At 46.1% G+C, this 14,428-nt stretch overlaps 1 protein-coding gene across 1 annotated transcript in view; it reads right to left on the bottom strand.

Moving 5' to 3' along the window:
* DTNA (dystrobrevin alpha) overlaps positions 1-10,029 on the bottom strand; it is a 234,292-nt gene extending 224,263 nt beyond the window's left edge. The window contains exon 1 of the mRNA XM_086740776.1: positions 10,000-10,029. The gene's annotated coding sequence lies outside the window, so the exon portion shown is untranslated. The remainder of the gene's footprint in view (positions 1-9,999) is intronic.
* Between the last annotated feature and the right edge of the window lie 4,399 nt (positions 10,030-14,428).

Below are 14,428 nucleotides of genomic sequence, written 5' to 3'. Positions count from 1 at the left end.
TAGTTTTCACAAGAAATGCAAGACAGATCTAGCTGTACATGTCTTAAACCTTCCCTGTTTGTATCCTGCCCAGAGAATCAGACTCATTTACTGGGAAGAGCATGCCTTTTCTCTCTGCCTCGCCAAGGTCAGTACCCTCAAAGCCTTTCTTCTAGTCCTTCCATCTGGCTACTTGGTGAACTCCAGAGGCATTTGCATTGATGGCGCAGGACTTAGCACTAGATCTGTCATATATGGTTAAGCTGCTGCTGGGCTAAGCTCCCTTTTTTATCCTGAGTGGTATTTTCTCTTTGAACTTTAGGAATTTATACAGTGTTTTATCCTTTCAAGTATCTCTGCAAATTCTTCATAGGATCTGCAGCACAGGCAGGGCCTTTTTATGACAGAAAGACACAGTAGGTTTCCGTGCTTTGCAGCCACTGTAATATAGCCCACTGCTTCACTAAGCCCACTAACATTACATTAATTATTTGGAACAGAGCTTATGGTAAAGAAGTCATAGCTGTTTGTTCTGATAGTCAAGCACCCCATCAAAAGTCTGATTGCCTACAACAAATCAAGAGAGTTTTATAATGCCCTACTACACACTTTAATGTGTTGAAAGAAAAAAAAAAAAGCCACAAATTGCACAAGAATAATTATCTTTCTGCTAGCTTGTTTTTAAAAGGAAGATGGCAACATCTATGTGTAAACGCAAATAGCAATGATAATATGGGGCTCCTAGTATATGAGAAATGTAGATTCCCTGTGGAAATACAGAAGAACACTACAACAGGACAAATGAAATATACCCTTCACCAAAAGGTGAAGGTATTTTTTACCTATTCTTCTACCTAAGAAGGATGATTGGCTAATCCATGGTGCAGAGAAATGTACTAAGTAGCTGCATTTTGAGTTACTAACCACGTACAACAGTTACTGTTTATCTCTTCTGTGCAAATAAGTTTCATGCAGTTGTCGGTAATAATATCGGTATTAATATGGCTAGATTAAACAGGAGTCAGAAAGGAAAAACTACCAAAGTGCCTCTTAGGGTAGACTGATGCAGTAGTCAAAAACATTGATTGCTTTTAAATCTTCTGTATCTGTCTAGAGAAACAGGGACTACAAAAGTAATACTTCTAATATTACCGTATTTGTCAGTATGTATCACCTTTCTTTGCAGAAGGTTATACAGAGCACAGCGAGACGCAGTTCAGCTTCCACTGTGCCTGTCTGCAGGCTTTAAACATACAGTGACTTACTTTCCTGTTTTCAGTGCCAGCACTCAGTCGAGAACAAATATATTCCTACCTCAGCAGACTCAGTAATAAAAAGGAAATCAGTGTCCTGTCTGTTGGTATAAACAGCTTGACCCTGCTACTGCTAACATTGTTCTTCACCCCATAAAGGTCTTCTCAAGAGAGTCCTCATGTAAGTAGTCCCATAAGGTCAAATCAGACCCTTTTCCCAAAGAAGCTATTCCAAGATGGGTTCTGCTTTGTCACGTTAAGAGAAAAGGAACTTAGCTGGAGCATGTATTAATTTTCATTGACACAGTACAGTCCTTCTCATCCGATAATCTGTTTCTTTTTTCTCTTTTCCTCTCCCTCTTTCTTTTCTACTGGTTTCAGGTTTTTTATTTCTTCTTTCTCTCTACCCTTCCCTTTTGCCTTGCTTTCCTTCCCTTTCTGCATCTCATTTTTCTCCATCCCACTTTCACCTTTTAACAACCCTCCTCCTCCATCCTGTTTTTCTTTCACTTTGCCCTCTCTCAGTCCTTTGGAGGACTGCACCTGCGTTTTTCTAATAGTCCCACCAGAAGCAGCTGAATGCAGGTGATAAGAAAACTGATAAAAATCACTTGAGACTTAAGGGCTACATTCCCCCTAGCCTGCACAAAGGGGAATGGTAGATGTGAGCTAAGGAAATGGGGATTAAATGAGTCAAAACTTGCAGAATTCCCACACAGGGGATTTAAATTTCTGTAGTGCCCATTAACTAGTGCACACTACCATTAAACTGCTTGTTCTGGTTATTATTTAAGAAGGGAAACAATGAGCAGAGTCACATGGTAAACATATCTGAAACACTAAAAGAAGAATAAAAAGTTAATTAAAGTGTGTGCACATTAGACATTCTACTTAGACCAGAACACATCCTTCCATTCAATATTCAGAATGCACCAGGTATACTCTTGTCATTTCCACTATGGGAGCAAATACTTGCCTCTGAAACCTACAGGAGGTTTTTAATCATCTTTTGAAATCTGGGCCCTAAGAAATTATCTTATTATTCCCCCTCTTCAAAACAGCCCCTTCCTCGTACACATTTTGGATGCCTTGCCAGGTAGGTCAGCCCTCACCAAAAGGCTAGTCCCATCCTTTATGCCAAAAGGTACTCCCCTAGGCCTGCTGCCCCATGTACTGCTGGCTTGCAACATTTCTCTGTGCACTGGGTGCACTTAGGAAGCCAGCGACTGCAGTATTCGATTTGGGAGTCACGCAGACAGCTGCCATGTCTTCAAGTTAAGCATAAAGAGACTACATTAGATCAGGTAAATATAATTTATTTCCAGTATTTGAGACAAGATTTTTCTTATCCCAACAACTCCTGCTAATCTAACTTAAGCATAAAGCTGAATCTCTACTTTTACACCGAGGGTATCCAGAGCTCATTACAGATTTTGCCAAAAGTCACAGATCTTTGGTTTGCCCTATGAGCTCAAGGAAGCTCCACAGACCTCCCAGAATTTGAAGAGAAGCCTGAGGCAATTTCCAGCTGGGTGTGTGATGCCGTCCATCCTGCAATCCACTAGTGCTCTCCTCTCCTAGTAGTAAGGAGAGATGGACCTTCAAGAAAGATACCTGTGTGCCCTGAGACAGCAACGCCCAGCAATTATCCGGCATCACACTGATAAAATTAAAGAAATGTGCTCAAGGGAAATGGGCTTCTGCAATCAAATCCCTCTGCAGACAAGTTCAAGTCACCTAGCTTGTCCATGTCCCTTCTGTAGAGATGCAAGTAATGTTTAGATCTTCAAAAGGCTTACAAGTGCTTAATTATCAATTACTATATGGCCTGCATGCATGTGTCAGATGACTGCCATCCATAGAAGGGGCTTAGCCTTTACTCACTAGCTAACTGCATGCAAAGATTTTGGAAGCTATGGACAACAGAGACAGTTTCATTATGTTCTGTACTGGTAACTAATTTCTACGCAACTCTTGCTCAGTGAAGTATTTCATACTTCAAAATGTAATTGAAAACAAAATGCGTGGCATGCACAGATTTCCACTGATCTCAAGCTGTATTAGTAAACCTGTTGGTAGAATCCAAGCTGGCAGCAAGCTTAAAGCTGTTTGTAAGGGGATTCGCTGTAGTAAAGTGTCATTTTCCACATTCCCAGTTGTAGTAACAAGAGTGCCTGGATTCAAAAGACTAAATAGCCTCCTTTGTTTATTATATAATCTGTAAAACTGCAAGAAGAGAGCAACAAGGAAAGAACAGATCCTTCCTCTGAGCACTCTGATGTGCTCCCTTCCCAAAAGAAGCCTGTCCTCAGGCTCAGCGCTTTAGTACTCAGCCTTTCACTTTGGCAACTTTTTTCAAATTGCCAAGATCCCTATTTATTATGCCCATACATGCAATCATCTACATCTACACGTATGTATGTGCTTTGCCGGCTGCCCACATTCAGGCCCATCTGTTAGGCTGGCACTCTGCCTACCGAGAAGTTGGTCGGTCCATTTCACTAAAGCGTAACTGTCAAGCCGTGATGGGCTTTGGTGGGCAGCCAAGAGCCCTTCTTTCTCAGGGGAGACAAACCTCCCAGCACAACTCAAGTTTGTGTTGCATACCACATGACCATGCTCATTGACACGCATGCCAAAGCAAAGAAGATTTCAAAGAGGAAAGAAAAGAGGAGAGCTGACTGGTACTTCAGCCTGTGATCAAGACCTACTTTGTGGCAGTGATTACCATGGACAATGCTTCTGCGGCTAAGCACAGGCCAACCATCATTTAACTTTAACTCTGGCACCAATCAAGTACAACAGCACAATTGTGAGAAAACTCAATAGACGTAAATAGCAACTATACGGGGCAATTCTGTGAGGCATAAGGGCATATACAAACGGCCTACAAAAGGCAGCTCCTCTCACACGCGTGCGGACTTGGTGAGTAACTATAGTTGCCCAGGAACCAGTGGTCAAGATTAGAGTAATGTGCATCAGATCTTCAATTCAGCTCAAATCTTTCCAGGAGGATCATACTACCATCTTGCGCACACTGCTCCCTCTCACATTTCTGATTAAAGCTGATCTTTACTTTGCTACTTGCACTATGTTTCATCTTTATCACTGGAAGACAGAGGTAGGTCACGGTTTACCATTGGGTTTTAATCCTTTAAGGGTAATAATCACATTCCAGAAAACATTGCATTATCTTCTACTTTTCTTTTTCTCCAGTTACCTGTGGAGGCCGCTAGGAGGCTGCTTTGGGATCACTTGATGGAAGAAGCTCACCCATCATGCCTGGTGCCAAGCATGGTGCAAACACAGCTCCACCTTCCTGCACAAGCCAAGATGAACAGTTCAATGTAGTCTCACTGTTCAATAGATCTATTCACCCAGAAGTATGACAAGCAAATTCTGGCACTAAACCAGCTGCTCTTCTGTTCCCCAGGAAACCCCAAGGGCAAAATTATATCAGGCTTTTATTTACATTGAGATGGTCAAACTTCACTATAGAGGAGTTTTGCCAGTTAAACAAGCCTCCATTCACACCCACTGTGTGAGGAGTCGGCGATCAGGAGGAAGTTCCGGCTGAACTTTTGAAAAGCCGCGGATAACACTGAAAGATTTCCTTTCCCCTGTTAATTTCCATCATGTCAGAAAAATCTTATATTATGATTCTTACATCACAAAACAGTTTATAGAAGTCGCTGTCACATCACATTTTAATTGCTGTTACCTCTTTAGACAACAAAGCCAAGGCAGAGCTTGTCAGCACCAAGAGAAAAGAAAATCAAGTGTGCTTCTGAAGTCTGAATTTCATTTTAAGCAAAATAAGCAGAGGCATCCAAACCACTACATGAGGAAATTCCACACGAATCTTCTACTTCATTTCTGTAGATCTCCACCTCTGGCTTTTCTGACATCTCTTCCAGCTAAGAAGATTAAAAAAGCCCAAATCATTTGAGATACTGCATTGCTTCTTGGCATCAATCCGGTAGAGGATTTAACAGAAAAGAGTCTTTATTTTTGTACTTCGTACATTATAGGATGGAATTCTGTTAAGTTGTAATCTCTTTTGAACAATTATAAAAATCTCTATTTCCCTTTACAGGCTGTTCTGGCTATACAGGGCATCCTTATACAAACGCAGCCTCTGTACAATAAAAGATACAGCTCAGAATTTCCCTCTGGGTCTTTATGGCATACACACAGGTATGTAAACTGTCAGTGGTACTTCACATATAACCAGTAAAAAATATAATGGATACAGGAGAAGAAGATGACATCATACAGTTAATGGCAGAGGTTTTGAACAGCACACATGAACAGCAAAAAATAATTATGTTCCCTCTCAGCAGTTGTGGTAGCAGAGTTGCAATCTCTTTCTATCTTTACTGTGAAGAAGAAAATACACTAGGACTGGATTTACATCATCGTAAATGAGAGAAGGATTTAGCCCCATATATTTTACTCCTCGCTATCTGAAGTAGTGGGGCAAAACCTTGCCTCTACTGAAGACAATAGCAAAATGTTATTGATTTCCAGGGGGCATACCACCTTGTGACTCCATGCTGTTCCAATTCTACAGTAACTAAATCCAAACATGAGGTGTTTGAAGGCTTTTCTTAGCCATCTCTCTAGAGTTGAGACCTGTGTCTCTGGAGATTTCCAGTTCTGGTATCGGTTTCTTTGTCCGTGCAACTGGTCTCAGGTTTGTTGATCTCCATGTCAGGATACAAAGACTATCAAAATTTCCAAGTTTTTGCAAGCATCTTTCCATTTCATCTCAGTTGCTGAGACTGCTAAACCCTCCTGGTGACATTCTAGATACCTATACATCCAGAGATTACAATAGGTGTATCTGATAACTTAAAAACAAATCAAGCATTTACACTTTAATTGGAATTGGTATGATTTAGACTGAAATGGGCACATCTTTCCTGCACGTTTTCCAATGCATGTTTGTTGTAACAGTTTCCTAATTTAAGGCAATGTGAGAATACAGAAGCTTTTTTTGCAAGACCATTAACACACACACACCTCGCCCCAGAACCAGTGCTACTGTCTGTGGTGATAATAAAACGGTAACTGGTTACATTCACGAGATTTAAAAATATACAGATCAATAATGTGCTGCTACGACTTTCAAAAAAAAAAACCTCATGTATTTTCTTCCAAACACAGTCTCTCTATTAGCTTTTGTAACGAAGTAGGAGAGGGGGCCGTTGCATTACATTCTTCCAGGCCATTCCATCTACCCCCCTGCCCCTTGCTCTCCCCTATTTTCAGCAAAAGTGTTATCCTTGTGCTGTTTGTCTAAGTGGACAGAATTTCTAGCATCTGCTCCTAAATGATTATAAATCAAGGATCTTTCATGCTCTGTTAGCTTGAGAAGATGGTGTTATTAATGATCGCTATTGAAGGAAGTCCAGAGTAAGTGTCTAAGTGAAGATATCTCTGATGTAAGGCTTTGTTTTGTTTCTAAAAACAGCTGAGTGAGCAGTCTTCACTCTCACTGTTTAACATATTCCTAAGACTACCACCTCCAAGACATTTCAGTTATTTTCATTAGCTTAGCAATAATATCAGCTTCCTCTGGAATCAGAAACAATACTGTCATTCCACAGCAACACTCATAAAAGTCATTTGGCGTAGACAAATATGGGGGCCTATGAAGACGCAACGCTGCTCTTTCTTACTCCTCAAGTTTGAAAAAGCTGGTGCAAATCTACAACACAGAATGTGAAAATCTAAGTATTAGCTCATACTACTATTGGATTTGAAACAATGAAATAAATGAATGTGTATGGCCTGGCAGCCCGATTTGCTTGGCAAGTTAATGTACCGTGATTTCCCACATGATCCTAACCAACAGCCTTTCATTTCAATAGAAGCAGGACCAACACCGCAAAGAAAAGGCATCGCAGAGTCAGAGGACTGATTGAGTTTTTTGCCTGCTGGTTACTTGCCTAGGTGCACAATGAATGCAATACACCCTGTGCATGAATACCACATAATACCAAATTTAAAGATAAGAGGTCTGACTCATCACTCCATTGCACCAGTTTTATGCCTACGGGGCTCCATGTTCTTCCATGGTGACTCAGTCCCAAGACACCCCTCTCTCCAGGAAAAACATGACAAGTCATGCAGTACATGTCAGACTTACCCATCAACTATAATCCCCATTTGCACAGCAAAACTAATTGGAATGTAACATTCCATACCACTTACATTTTGCTGTTATGCCTAGAGATAGGAACGTACATAATTAAGGTAAAGAGCAGCGGTTTAAAACACAGTCATCAGAATTAACCCTGTGACACCTGGCAATGCACTTGAGGAGCCCTGTTTTAAGAAAACAGTCCTTGCCAAACGTTAATAGTGCGAATACATGCACGCTAAGATTAACAGCACAGAATTAAGGAGAAGGAGATTAGTCACTGGAACAAAAAGTTTCTCCAGAACAGTTCTCATTCCAAGAGTGCTGCTTTCACCTTCCTAACCCAAAGCAGCTGAAACAGAAGAAAGAAACTTTTTGGACAACTGTAAGACAGGCATTGACTATTTCTTCTGAAAGGACAGGCTGTGTTTATGACAGCTATTTTTGGCTTTCAGCTATACAAATATAAAGCACCATGAGGCCGATTTTCTTCTCACAATTTCATGTCAGTCATTCATTGATTTCAGTGCAATTATATCTGATTATTTGCCTGGCATGGAAGTTAGACAGATCAGTGCTGACCCTTATAGGCAACTCTGAATAGACTTACACTAGGCAAAATGGATAGGAGGAGATAATCTATTCTACAGTCTCTGACAGCGTACCACTGTAGAAATCAAGGAAATCATTAATAAAGGACTAAATCTTCAAAAGCCACACAAAACAAAAAATCCATCCTTCACCTTCCTCTAAACCTTAACAGATAGCTATCCAGCAGCCTACCCTAACGTACTTTGTGCTTTTTTCTGTTTTTTCGTTGTGGGATTGGTAGGTTACCCTGGCTCGCAAAGATCACAGCCACATGTTTATGTTCAGCACTAGGTCCTGAGGTACTTCCCAGCGAAAGCTGAATCTACCATGGTTGATCCTGCACGGTTTAGCCATCCTGGGCATCAGTGCACGTAACCAATAACACCTCAAAAACTGCCTGTGGGGCAGTTGATTATACACCATTGGGGAGCCACATATCCTGAGTATTAGCTACATGAACTACCCACTTGCCCCTGATCACAGTGTGCACATGTGTGTAATTTTTTATTTATTTCTACCACTGCAAAGCTGTAGCATCTCATTCTGATGACAGTTACATCTCACTGAGAGGTCAGATCAGGACTTGATATTTTATGTGTGACTTTTTATAGGAAGGAAAGATTTACTTCTAGGCATTCAGTTCTTTGAATTTTAATTTTGTCTTGTGATAAAGAAAAATAAAATCCACATAAAACAACAAAAAAACCTCTAGTGCTTTAAATACTGACTTTGAATAAATACAGGAACTTGACTGGTGACTGCAACAGGAGGGTGAAACCCAAAAACACGTCATTAGGATCATTGTCTTTAGAGGAGCAATATAAAGACATAAACTTAAAATACACCCAGCATTGGCTCCTGTCTCATGCTCACCTACCCTTTGACAACCAGATACTACCATGACTTTAAAATCTAGTACTCACTACTCTCCAGTTGCCATCGTTTTATTAGTGAATAAGCGTCCAGTCATGTGCGCGTTCATTGGTGCAAGAGACAACTTGGCATTCTGGTAAAAATTAAGGCAACAGCTCCATAGCTGCAGTAGGGTTAAACCACAGAATCCGTGCCTCTACCCCCCCAATATTATACAACTACTTCTACATCCGAACAACAAGGGGAGAAGCAGAGGTACAGCACTCAGAAGCGAACAGTAAGTTACAAAACTTCAAACATGACGTAATATATTGCAGATCTAGAAGCACCAAGTTTGCGATACCGCTTCTTACTTGGCAAACCTCTCATTTTGCCATTTTCTGGGTCACCAGGAGCTATCGAGGATTATCAGGCAGCATTGATTCCCACCAGTGTTTAAAGCACTACCACGCTGGGGAGCAGATCCAGCGAGTAAGTACCAGGTTCAGCTGACCACTCGCAGTCACCAGCAGTATTTAATTTTAGGTGGTGGCTTCTCTTAGTACGGGAGCACAGTACAAGCCACCTTGGCTGCAACGACTTAAGATTTTCACCCCCAATCACCAAAGTTTGCCAACGCGCAGGTAAAAGGCGGTGGCTGCTGCGTTACGGGGGTCCCGTCCTCTCTTCCCTAAGACGTGACAGCAGCCGAGCAGGGGTGGGGTGGGGGGGGACACCAGGTCCCCTTCTCTCTGTGCCGAGGGACCCAAGGACCCGTTGCACCGAGAGGCTTGGGAGGGTCATTGGGAGACAGCCCCCTTCGCACACACCTTGCTGGGAGCGACTCAGCAGGCAGCACGAACGCGCCCGGAGGAGCTGTACGACCCCTCCGGGGGCGGCCTCGGTGGGGTGGGGAGGGCGGGGGGGGGCCCGGGCCGGCGGCCGCCGGCCCGGGCCCCCCCCCGCCCTCCCCACCCCACCGAGGCCGCCCCCCAGCCCCAGCCCCAGGTGCCCCCGCGGCGCTGAGAGGGGAAACCCCGCGCACCCCCTTGCCCCACACAGGCAAACGGCAACAGGCGGCGTGCCCCCCTACCTGTCCTTCCCAGCCGGGGATCGCTACCTCAGAAAGGCTCCGGTGGCTCCCGCCACCGCCGGGGCGGATCAGCTGATATTTACCTGTGAGGTAATGCACGCTCCGTAAGGTCACCGTGCACCCGCCGGCAGAGGAGGGACGCCGGGAGCGGGAGTTGCTGCTGCTGCTGCTGCTGCTGCTGCTCCGCCGCCGCTGCTGCTGCTGCTGCCGCCGCCAACCGCCGCCGCGCGCGGCGCCGGAGCGGGCCGGCCGCGCCGCGCAGAGGCAGAGGCGGCCGCTGCCGCTGCAGCTCCTGGCACATGCTGCAGGTGTCAGCGCAGGAGCTGCCCCGCCGCCCGCCCGCCGTGCCCGCCCCCTTCCTCCCCCTGCGCACGCGCGGCCGCCCCACCGCGCCGGCGCGAAGCTTCTGCGCCGGCGCCCTGGAGTGGTTGAAGCCACCGCGAAGCCGTTGCCCGGCGCCGGGGTTCCCCTCGGGGGACGCTTCCCCGCCAGCACCGCCGCGCGCGCGGAGGGGGGGGGAGGGGGCGGTGGGAGGGATGACGTAGTGGGGTGTGGGTCCAGGGGTGAGGCTTGGGCGGTGGGACGGGGCCGGGGAACGGCAGCACCCCCAAATCTCCGAGCCCACCGCCGGTGGGGTGCGGCTCTGTGAGGGGGGGTGCGGGTGCGACCCCCCCCTCCCTCCCGGGGTGGCGGCCGGGCCGGGGGAGCGGCGGGCCGGGCGAGCTGGAGGGATGATGTCATCCTCTTCTGGCGGGGATGGGCGGGGACGGGGCGGGCTCGGAGCGGTACCCCCGATGCCGGGCGAGAGGGGCGGGGAGGGGGGTTAGCGCGTTTTAAACCTGCGTGGGTGCAAACCCCCGCACGCTCTGAAAGGTGCTGCCCCGGGCGGGGTGGAAGGGGGTGGGCAAGGCGATCGTCCCGGCCGTGCCGCACCGCACCGCACCGCACCGCAGGAGCAGGGCGCGGCGGGTGCGTTGGGGCTGGGCGGCGGGTGGGAGAGAGCACCCCAAAAAGCGGCGGTTCCCTTCCCGAGCCGCGTTTCCTGACACACGGGGCGCCCCGCACGCTCGGACCCCGGCGGCACCTGAGCTGCGGGACGCGGAGCAGAGCGCGACTTCGGCACCGGCGCGGGCAGCGCGGTGACGCGCCGAGGGAAGGGGGTTTTCCTTAAACTCGGGTTTACGCCGCTGGCCTGGGCGTTGTGCAGGCGTGAGCCGGTGCCCGCTCGTTGCCGGGGGGGGGGGGGGGGGGGGGGGCGGGGAGACAGGGGGTCAGCGAGTGGGCGAGCGAGAGCCTGCCGTGCACCGGCTGCAGAAGGGGATGGGCAACAAAAGATTCTGCTGGTCGTGCCCTCCTCCAAATCGGCACGCTGAGGTTTGGTGAAGGAATCGAATTGCCTCTGCTGCTCAAGTTCTGTGACGCGCCTTTTTTTCCCGGCTCTGGTCAGATAAACCACAGGGATTAACCACGCGGGCTGAACGCACAGGTACCCGAGAGAAGAAATTCGGCGCCTTTCAGAGAAGCAGTACCATATTTCCTTTCATCCATCATGTATTAACTGAAAATAATATACCTTTTTTTTTTTTTTTCGTTAAAAAGGCAAGGCATAGTCTTTAAAACATCACCATTTGGAAGTTGGGTGGGTTATTTTCTGTTCAGCTTTTTTGGATTTTCCCATATGCTTACAAAAGCAATTAACAGCATGTGTAACTTTAGCTACAATAGAATCATCAAATGGTTCGGGTTGGAAGGGACCTGAAGCATCGTTTTGTTCCAACCCCCTCCCCTGGGCAGGGACACCTTCCACTTAGACCAGAACATGCTGGAGGCTCAACTGTGCCTTGTTAGACAGCTAGGGTGTTACACTACTCAATTGCATACAAATATTTAAGAATCTAATAATGCTCATTAAAAAAATGAGTCTGAGGGGTTCAGCACAGCAGAAAGACATTGCAGTGACAACGCCGGGTTCTCACACTGACGCCCCGTTACACCATTTTGCTGTTACTGGCCTCCTGGCACTGCTGAAGCAGTGGGAAAGAGAGGTGAGAAGAGGATGAGAATGTGATTCAGGCATGGTAAGTGCCACAGAGAGTGGCCTGATGGTACCCTCCAGCTTGGTAAGACACACAGGGAACGTGGGAGGGATGGAGTGCATAAGAGGTGACACAACAGCTGAAGTAGGGTGTGATGTCGTGGAGGACACAGAGGTTGAAACGGGAGCTTGAAATGAGGTGCAGTAGGTAATGGAGAGCCAGCAGGGAAGCCTGTGTGTCTGCAGACAACATCAGTTGTGGAAGCTGATTATTCTTACCAGAGTATCGTAGAAAAACACAGGGGAAAGGCAGCATCACAGAGGATGAAATGAGTGAGCCCGCAACAAGGGATTCTGTCACTGCAATGACGATGCAAGGGAAGACTTGCGTTTCAACAGGGACATTTAAGTGACAGTAACCTTACTGAAAGGGAAGAATGACACATAAAGGAGATCAGACCACAGGAGAACCTGTCCTTAAAATCTCTGTTTCCAGTTCACAAGAGAATATACCAGGAGACTTCGTTGCTCAGTAGGGATCCAGTTAAGATGTGAAAGGAGCTGAGGACGTGTGTAGCTCCCTGGGCTGCTAACTGGGAGGGCTGCTACAAGTTACAGCTTCTGAGGCTTTGTCAGGGAGTGTTGCTTCATTTCTTGAAATTCATCACTGTTTTAACACGGGATTAAATTATCTGCACTTACAGGCAGTTTCACCATAAGAAACCATAATCTTTCATTCTCTAGAACATGCCCTTCCAAGGCTAAGTGGCCAAAGGACTGCTCTCTCTATGGGTCACACCCCTGGCTGTGATGGTCTTTGCCTGGCAGGAGAAGTAATGTTTTCAAGGGGGATGGAGACTAGAGCTGGCTGGCTGCTTTTAAATAACTATTGTCACATAGAAGGTGGCAGGATTCCCATAGAAAAGTCTTGATTCCTGGCAGAGAACTGCAGGAGCAGGATATCACGGTTTCGTGCTGCTCTCAGTGTTGTGAGCAGCCTTGGGACAGGCAAGCATGCCCGCCTCACTGAGCTGCTGGCACAGCAGGAAGGTTATTTTGTTTAGGATACGTTGTACATCAGCGTTTTCTAAGTGAAGCTTTCCTCAGGTGTCCAGTTTGCAGGAAAAGACTGCGTTTGTTAAGTTTGCTTGAAACAGAAGTAAACTAAATGAAGACCAAACAAAAAGTGGAAGCCCCTGCTAAATGAAGATCCTGCTTTTTGGCCAGTCTCGTGGTGATGCCGATGGTACAAATTCAGATGCAGAGTTGTTACGGAGCAGTCTCGAGTGTTGCCTGTGACTGTGAGATACGTTTCAGACATCTGTTCCTTTCAGGAGAGGCATTGGCCTGCATCTGCCAGAGCAGGCTTATTTCTGCAATCAAACACCTGAAAACTCTTGTCCCCTCATTAATTCTTGTACTTGCAAAGCAACACACTCCATTTGCAGATCCTTTATACATATCTCGGGGAGCAGTTCCTCCAGAAACTGCCTCTTCATGCCCCTTTGTGTGGATGCATGTGGATTGTCTCACAAGGTAGAAAATACTCTGATGTTTGCTAGCTTCCCCTGGACTTGTCACCAACACTGGTCAAATTAAAAGTTCCTTCCAGCCAGGCGTAAGGTCAAGCTCTTAATTGCAAGGCTGAAAAACGAGAATGACCGGGAGTCATTTAAACTTAAAATGTAATTCTAGGGCAAACTTAACAAGAGTTCTTCCTCAGCTGCCCTATTATCTTTCACCTTGAATTTTTTAAGATGTCTCATCCATAAAAAAATAGGGGTCTAATTTGCACCTATACTATGTGGCCTGTCTTGCTCACTTCCAGCACAAGGGAGGTGGCCAGCTGTGGTTTTGTTTGAAGTTCACAGTAGTTCCTGCACTCCTGACCCTTCTTTCTGCAGCTCATACCATCTAAGCAAGCTGTGCTATCACACGCTGACCAGCTCTTCTTTCCAGCTAGCAATTCACCAGGCAGTTTACAAACCCTTTACTGCCTTTCCTACATTTTACATTTAATAACATTAAAAACTATGAGCTCTATAACAGTCCTTTGGAGTTTTCCTCCATACATAGCCAATTTCCTCTTGGGTAACATAAACGGCACTTTAACAATGAAGATGACAGACACGATAACGACACATTTTGACCAAGCAGCCCTCCCACCATTTGGTGTCAGCTTCTGGGGTTCCTAATTTGACATCCCTCCATTGCTGAAGAATGAAAGAAGATCATACCTCCTACATCTAAGAGAGTGTGAGGAGAGGAGGAATCACACTAGACAGTGCTGATCTCAATGTCACTGTTGACAAATGTAATCTTCCCCTAGTTCATCTATCACTGTGCCAACTAGGCATCGCTTTGTATTATTAAGTGCCTGTGAAATCAAATAATAAACTGAATTTGTTCTATTTGGGTACATTATCCAAACTGGACTTCTGGATACATCATCATTACTACGACCTTTAACTTGTCAG

The sequence above is a fragment of the Chlamydotis macqueenii genome, chromosome 2 (assembly GCF_036417535.1).
Source record: "Chlamydotis macqueenii isolate bChlMac1 chromosome 2, bChlMac1.mat, whole genome shotgun sequence".
NCBI classification, from domain to species: domain Eukaryota; kingdom Metazoa; phylum Chordata; class Aves; order Otidiformes; family Otididae; genus Chlamydotis; species Chlamydotis macqueenii.
This window is presented reverse-complemented; position numbering and strand designations above follow the sequence as displayed.